The following is an 8,568-nucleotide window of genomic DNA, read 5'->3' as shown; positions in this document are numbered from 1 at the left end:
AGTATATGGGCCCTTAACAGTCCAATAGCTCCTCAGAAGGCACCATTTCAGCTGCTTTGGAGGGGGAGATGGGCCCCTTTACCTTCTGGATTCCTGTGCGACTGCACAGTTTGCACCAATGATAGTGATAACATTAGCCTGCAGTGAAACAGCACTGCAGGCTATTGTTTCCGAGATCAGATAATAAAAAATATAACAAAGTATATTACAAAAATGTATAACTTGGCAATGTCTAGAAGATAATTAAATAAAAAAAAGTGTAGTTAATCTTTAAAAAGATTTGTTCACTACCCAGGACAACTCCCTTTTAAGGCTCTGTTCAGACTCTTGTTTGCTAAACAATAGAAATGTGATTATGATGGATGCTTCAAAGGATCAAAACCAACACTGATGAACCTCACTGACTTTAGCCTGCAGACACAGCTGTTTTTGTGCCATCAAAAATACTAGAATGGATGTGGCTCTCAATTCGCTTCTTAAGGCTCCAGATGCCAAGAGGCTGCATATATGGATTACTTTGTAATCTGGAAGAGTCAAGCGATATCAATCCAAAATCTTAGAAACATTGATGTTATATTACACATTCTTAAAAAGAAACTTTTTGGAACGTTCTTTCCTGGAAATATGCTTCCCGTTAGACAGGTTATAGCTGCAAACAATGACGTCTATGAGCACATTTTGGCACCCATTACCGGCACACCGGGGATCTCTTTGTTTCTTATCTACACATATGTTGCTTGTGTAGAAAGTAGTGTGAGCTAAGACGTCTATTGGTAGAATCATTATTTTACCGCCCTGGTAACCTCATGAGAGGATGAATGTGTGTACTTGTAGCAGTGATTGAACGCCGTGCGTGCCATTGTCAGGTGCAGCTTGGGCTATGCTGACACTGTGGTGCCCTTTTTAGTTCAAGTCTATAAGCAATCTGTACACCAGTTTTTGTAGACATTACATAAAATAGCTATAATTGCCATTGAGGTTTTCCTTTTTACCTGGCTCCATGTGTAATGAGAGGATTAGTCATAATTGTATAAAAGCTCATTATTCAAAAATATGTTCGAAATGGAACTTTTGTTTCATTAATTTAGTTTATAATAGAGGTGAAATTATACACTACAGTGTCTCATGCCAAATGTGTGCTACAATGAGAGACTGGATGCAATATACAAATGCTACTCTGTGTGATATTGATCCATGGAGTCGGCTTCCAGCAGAGGTGGTTTCAGAAATTCAATTGTAGACAGCGCGAGAGTGGATTACATTGATGCTCTGTGGGAAAGCAGAAAAACCTCTCTCGTCTCTAAGAAAATCTGGTATGAAAGATGCAGAATAAAAACATTTACACTTTTCTAGTATTAAAATACTAAATATTACCCTTCTCAGCCTGATCATTTGCTACATGGAGATCCTCTTATCAGCTTAGCTGATGCCCCCGGGTCACCCCAAGCATGCATGAGTGTTAATATCCAGCTTGTGTCATTACATCATGCATTGACTCTTTAATAAAAGAAATAACTGACTTTCCAGAATTTCATAGTATTTATTAGAATTACCGTATAATGACAATTTAATAATTGTAAGCCAGTTTGACATGAGCGTAGTAAGGGCACAGTTTTGCAACATATTATGGCTTCATGTACCGGTACGGCCGACGGTCTAACAAACAGTGGTTTGATGCGCTCAGTTTTAGTCTCTAGACTCACGGTTGGGCCAGGATTTTAAGCTGTAATATGTATTACACTTGGGCGAAACTATCCTTAAAGTGAACTTGTCATCAGACCTGTCTTTCTCTTTAAGAAAAGATATGGTAGATGTGCTTTCACAATCTTGGATGTCATCTTACAATGATAAACTGTATCCCTATTCCTTGGTATGGCAGATGGGATAATACTGGGGAGCAAAGAAAATGCTATGGAGTATTATTCAATTTAACGTAGTAATCAGAGGCAGTTCCTCTCATCTGATGGGGTTCTGTGAGACACAACTCTGAAAAGTTATCAAATATGGCTACAGCCCATCTGGTTGGTAGATCCAACGTAGTAATCTTGACGCATTTCGAAGATCTTTGTAGTACTCCTGAAGAAGTTCTAATACTTTGAAACGACATTAATCAGCACTGACATATCTTTTTTTGATCCTGACTCCTTGTTCAGTTGTACAGCAGCAGTGCAGATTACCGCTATCTCTTATCACTTTCTATTACGGCAGATAGATTTCAGAGTAGGATCCTCTGCTAGGGACTCCCGTCTATATGAAAGACAGATTGTTGGGGCTTACTTTATATGTCACTACATTACTTAAAGATTTTCCAGAACCATTGATAATTACCCAAAACCCATATTACCATCATTATAAGTATATTTCTAATACAATTACTCCATATATAGATCAAATGGCCTATCTGTATGACACTTCCATCAACATAACAAAATCCAATAAGCACCAAACACGGAAGTCAATGTCATATTTTCATAAACCGATAAATTTTATTAAATATTTTTTAAAAACAGCAAAAAATTCATCAAACAATTAAAATAAAAAATTCTAACAGTGGAGACAACATATGCAAGTATACCGCATAATACCTGTTTATGTAGCACATACAGTATAAGGAGTGTATAACAAATTAATGAGGTGCATGAATAGTATATAACCAAATTTTATATTGCTGAGGTTCAGGATATGGGTATAAATTATAAGTGCATATATAACTGTCCCAACAGTGGACCATACCAGATAACCCTCTTAGGATACAAGTGGTGGTATATATAGCCTAATAAAGTGCATAGTGCATTGTGCTCAACTATTGCCACCACATAGCCTCCATACCAACAGCATATCTGCCCTCAGTAAACAAAACTTCCTATTCACTGCAAAGTCCTACAAGTCTCATAACTCAAGGTAGTTTAAACATAAAGGTAAACAGTGCTACATAACCTGTATATGCGGTCCTGAGCCCCAACGCGCGTTTCGCGTTTAGCTTCGTCCGGGGGAATGTGTTGGTATGGAGGCTATGTGGTGGCAATAGTTGAGCACAATGCACTATGCACTTTATTAGGCTATATTTACCACCACTTGTATCCTAAGAGGGTTATCTGGTATGGTCCACTGTTGGGACAGTTATATATGCACTTATAATTTATACCCATATCCTGAACCTCAGCAATACACTCACCGGCCACTTTATTAGGTACACCTGTCCAACTTCTTGTTAACACTTAATTTCTAATCAGCCAATCACATGGCGGCAACTCAGTGCATTTAGGCATGTAGACATGGTCAAGACAATCTCCTGCAGTTCAAACCGAGCATCAGTATGGGGAAGAAAGGTGATTTGAGTGCCTTTGAACGTGGCATGGTTGTTGGTGCCAGAAGGGCTGGTCTGAGTATTTCAGAAACTGCTGATCTACTGGGATTTTCACGCACAACCATCTCTAGGGTTTACAGAGAATGGTCCGAAAAAGAAAAAAAATCCAGTGAGCGGCAGTTCTGTGGGCGGAAATGCCTTGTTGATGCCAGAGGTCAGAGGAGAATGGGCAGACTGGTTCGAGCTGATAGAAAGTCAACAGTGACTCAAATCGCCACCCGTTACAACCAAGGTAGGCCTAAGAGCATCTCTGAACGCACAGTGCGCCAAACTTTGAGGCAGATGGGCTACAGCAGCAGAAGACCACACCGGGTACCACTCCTTTCAGCTAAGAACAGGAAACTGAGGCTACAATTTGTACAAGCTCATCGAAATTGGACAGTAGAAGATTGGAAAAACGTTGCTTGGTCTGATGAGTCTCGATTTCTGCTGCGACATTCGGATGGTAAGGTCAGAATTTGGCGTAAACAACATGAAAGCATGGATCCATCCTGCCTTGTATGGAGCATCTTTGGGATGTGCAGCCGACAAATCTGCGGCAACTGTGTGATGCCATCATGTCAATATGGACCAAAATCTCTGAGGAATGCTTCCAGCACCTTGTTGAATCTATGCCACGAAGAATTGAGGCAGTTCTGAAGGCAAAAGGGGTCCAACCCGTTACTAGCATGGTGTACCTAATAAAGTGGCCGGTGAGTGTATAAAATTTGGTTATATACTATTCATGCACCTCATTAATTTGTTATACACTCCTTATACTGTATGTGCTACATAAACAGGTATTATGCGGTATACTTGCATATGTTGTCTCCACTGTTAGAATTTTTTATTTTAATTGTTTGATGAATTTTTTGCTGTTTTTAAAAAATATTTAATAAAATTTACCGGTTTATGAAAATATGACATTGACTTCCGTGTTTGGTGCTTATTGGATTTTCTAATACAATTACTGCAGGGAATCTGCAGTGTTCTGGGGCTGCAGAAATACAGCCTGATGCTCTTCTTATCCTGCACTGTGCTCTTTACTTCTGACCCAGAACTTTTGGCTACTGTTGGGATTGGTACATCACAGGTCATGTGCACAATTGTTATATGGGGAGGTCCAGACCAGCTCTGTACTGGTGACTGAGTTATTAGTTTGATCATAGGGCTGTTCACAGGAGGCAGTCCAGATCATGTTGACATGGCGATATCAGAAATTATAGGGGCTACAAGACCAGTGTGTACTACTGAGGTAGTATTCTTGCATAAAGGCGTGGAGGGAGAGGAGCTAGGGTAGAACAGACAATGATCACTCAGAGCTGATTTGCATAATACCCTCTTCACTGTTCCTGCCCTACACATTACATCGGTGATGGTAACAATGCTGTCTGCAAAGCAAGTGCTTTGAATCACGGAATATGTTGTTTTTTAACATAAGTCCTGTATCACAACAACCCGGGTGTGAGGCAGTGGCTTTTGGGAATTAAGAGGTGGACTAAAATAGAACCTAAATAGGTATATGGGTGGCTTTGTAGGAACATTACTGCATGGTGCCTACATTTATTTAAATTCATATGAAAGTCCTGGAGATTTTCATGAAGTTGGGGCCTTCACTGTCTCATTATTTCCAAAGCTGTGTGAGACTTTCTATCTGTGAGAGACTCAGGTGAACAAGTGACTGTAACCTTCTCTTGAAGATTAACCATATACAAGCAGCTATGTCTTCTTTTAAGTGTTTAATATGTTGCAAGTAGAGATGGGTGAACCCGAACAGTAATGTTTGGCGTCCGTACCAAACATCTATTATTCGGGCATGGACATATGGACATGTGCACGGACTTCACCAGGTGACATGAAGCCCACAGCTTTGTATTGGAGAGGCGTCTGTGAGACACCTATCCATCACTACTATAGTTGTATTGTAAATAAAGACACAGCCAGAATAAAGTCTCTTATTAGAAATAAAACAAAACACGCTTTTTTACTTTTTTATTTAAAAATAACAAATACAGTTATACTCACCAAACGCTTTTTCCACCGAAGTCCTCGTTCTCCTGTAATAAAGCTAAAATAAAAAACAACATTGGGCTGAACTGCCATGACCTCGGTGATATCGCCGCTAGCACTATGAGAAAAACTCTCATGGTGCTATCGGGGATCTCACCGAGGTTAGAGATTGGCTCTAGTTCCTGAGATAATTAATAGTTAATTAATTACAGTACAATGCTGGCTTCGAAAAGTTGCTTTTATACCATTGTAAGCCTACAAATTGAAATACAAAATAATTATATGGGATATTTCAATACCTAAGATGCTGATAAAGAGTCAAAAGACCAAAAGGTGTTGCAATTGTTATCACACACAAGTTGCGTTGGGGGAATGCGTTAATATCATGGATGAATTATGTCAAAAACTAGAACAAATTCAACAAAAGTAATGGGATTTTTAATTCAGCAAACTCAAAATACCCTAAATCCATTAAAAAAAACCTTGGCATCTGAAAAACAATTTTTTTTTTTATACACATGTATAATATAATGATTTCTAACATGTATGTGTTAGGGTTGGCAGATTGCGCTAAATAAATTTAACAGTAAAGTGCAATCTTAACCTGGGGTCCACGGTGCTGCTAAACTGCTGCTAATGTGAACAATAACGGAACACACAGCGAAAGATTGCTTAAGCGCCACTCAGTGTGAACAGCACAAGAACTGCGCTCGCATGCAGAAACAAAACAAAAGCTCTGCAACGGAGCTGTGTCACTTGCACACAGAAACAGAGCAGGTATGGCGCTAGACACGACCCCTGTTAACCTCACAGGGGAACGTAGGCCGTAAATGGGGTAAAAGGCAAACAGTGGTCACACAATCATCAAATGCACTCAACCAACTCCTCTCCGGAGGTGCCGGAATTCTAATAGCTAAATGCCAGGCCAGAATTCACTCAAACAATCTCCTCTCCGGAGAACCAGAATTCTAACGGCTTACTGCCGACCCTGAGCACATGCTGGTAAAGACCACACTGGTGCAATGTCCCACGCATACATGTAACAATAATGATAATAGCACACCCGCGTGCGCCTCTGAGACCCTTTATATGTTCAGTTCATGTCCATTCGGACAGGACCTTGCTTGCGGACAAATCCGGTGCTGCCATATCACCAGAGCAACTGACGACCGACCACCAATGAGACGCTGCTACATCACGAGCATGCTTAGTAGGGTGATTTCTAGACTTAGCCTCCAGAGTGTTCGCTCATCGCTGCCTACCGCTGGTTACCATAGGCTTGGCTGAAGAGCCAGCAGTTAAACAATGAACAGCACGAGCCTGAGCGAGACGCTGGGACCGACATCTATGCTTAGCAGCACCCGCAGTGGCCAAAGCTAAATGAGAGGCCGCAGATGCAGAGAAGGCTTGGAATCTACCCTGTGCACTGGGAGAATCCTGGCACCTAAAACTATGTCTACGTATGAAGGCCATAACATATAGTTATGTTTGAGAGTATATTGGAATTGTTGGCATTATTGTTACGCAAAGTGTGCACAAATCACTCATGGACTTAGTTCAGATTTAACATAAATCTTTGTTTTAATATACCTTTGCTATATAAGAATCTCTGATGAGGCTATTTTAGCAATGTTTGTACTACTACAAATGTGAAATATTGTACTTTTTTATTGTATTGATTTTATTTATTTTTTTACATTTGCTAATCTTGTTATTAATCTAAAAAAAATCAACCTAAACAAATCGAACTCCTAGTGGGAGGTGGTGTAAATAATTACTCAAATTGTCGGTAAGCGATTATATCGAAAGACCTGACCAGTGTAGTGCTGTCCCCAGCTGGGTTCTTCCTGCACTGTTTTAGTTGATTGACAGGTCTGCTCCATGTGTGTATATAGGCAAAGGCCTGTCAGAGAAATGTCAATCAACCAGTGTGGAGAGAAGAGAAAACATACCTGGCTGGAATCGTGGAGCCAGACTTTGATCAATGCTTCCTGTGGTTTGGGCAGATTGATAGATTCCCTCAAATTGCTTCTCACAGGAGAACACAAACTGGTCTTAACTATTGATAATATGATTGTTCTGTTCCCATACAGCAAGCATATTGTCAGAAGCACATCCCTTGTTGACACAGGCCAATGTGCTGTTAAAACTATTATAAAAATGTTTGTACAATTGATCCTAGAAGCTAACGAACAACCACTTTTCTTATTTTCACCTAGTGCTTGCTTGAAATATCCAGTTGAAATGAGATATTCAGGCCGTTCAGTGGGTGCAATAGCCCCTATTAGCTTTAGTTGGTGAGAGTATAAAATAAAACTTATTTTTTCTTTCTGAAATAATAAAATTCCCTCCATTACAATAGTTATAGTGTACTAAAATTGAGTTCACATTTATGGTAATAGTCCAATTTAAGTGGTAGCACAACAATTCTTAATTGCATGGTTTTTACACAGTTTGCGACCTATGACGTATAGGTACGTCATAGGTCGCCTCCCCCTCTTTGATGCATGCTCTGGCCGTGAGCCCACATCTTTTCAGTCACAAGACAGGGCTGTAGCACTACTATGTGTAGCACAAGCGATCAGAAGATCGCAACTTCATGTCTCCTAAGGAGACTGTTGAAGCAAGTAAAAAGTAAAAAAAAAGTTTTAAAAAATATAAAAATATATAAAATTTCAAATCATCCCCCTTTTGCCTCATTAAACAAAAAAAAAAGCAAACTTGGTATTGCTGCGTTAAAAAATGCCCCATCTATCAACCTATAAAAAGAATTAATTCGATCGGTAAATGGCATAATGATAAAAATCAAAACGCCAGAATAGTTTTTTTGTTGCTGCAACATTGCACTAAAATGCAATAACAGGTGATAAAGACATCATACATACCCCGAAATGGTATCAATAAAAATACTAGCTCGGTGCACAAAAAGAAACTCTCACCCAGCCCAAGATCCTGAAAAATTAAGACTATAAGTCTTGGAAAATGGCGCATTTTTTTTTTTTTAACAAAGAAAAAAAGCTAATTTCTCTAACAAGTTCTATGAAATAGTTTCTTATATTCCCTCATAGTTAGTGTTGAGCGATACCTTCCGATACTTGAAAGTATCGGTATCGGATAGTGTCGGCCGATACCCAAAAAATATCGGATACCGATACCCGATACCAATACAAGTCAATGGGACTCAAGTATCGGAAGGTATCCTGGATGGTTCC

At 39.6% G+C, this 8,568-nt stretch overlaps 1 protein-coding gene across 2 annotated transcripts in view; it reads left to right on the top strand.

Annotated features, from left to right (window-relative positions):
* Window positions 1–8,568, top strand: part of GPM6A (glycoprotein M6A) — a 448,503-nt gene that overhangs the window by 276,004 nt on the left and 163,931 nt on the right. The window lies entirely within an intron of this gene.

The sequence above is a fragment of the Ranitomeya variabilis genome, chromosome 1 (genome assembly GCF_051348905.1).
Source record: "Ranitomeya variabilis isolate aRanVar5 chromosome 1, aRanVar5.hap1, whole genome shotgun sequence".
Taxonomy (NCBI): domain Eukaryota; kingdom Metazoa; phylum Chordata; class Amphibia; order Anura; family Dendrobatidae; genus Ranitomeya; species Ranitomeya variabilis.
The sequence above is the reverse complement of the archived record's forward strand: the minus strand, read 5'-3'. Positions and strand labels throughout refer to the sequence as shown.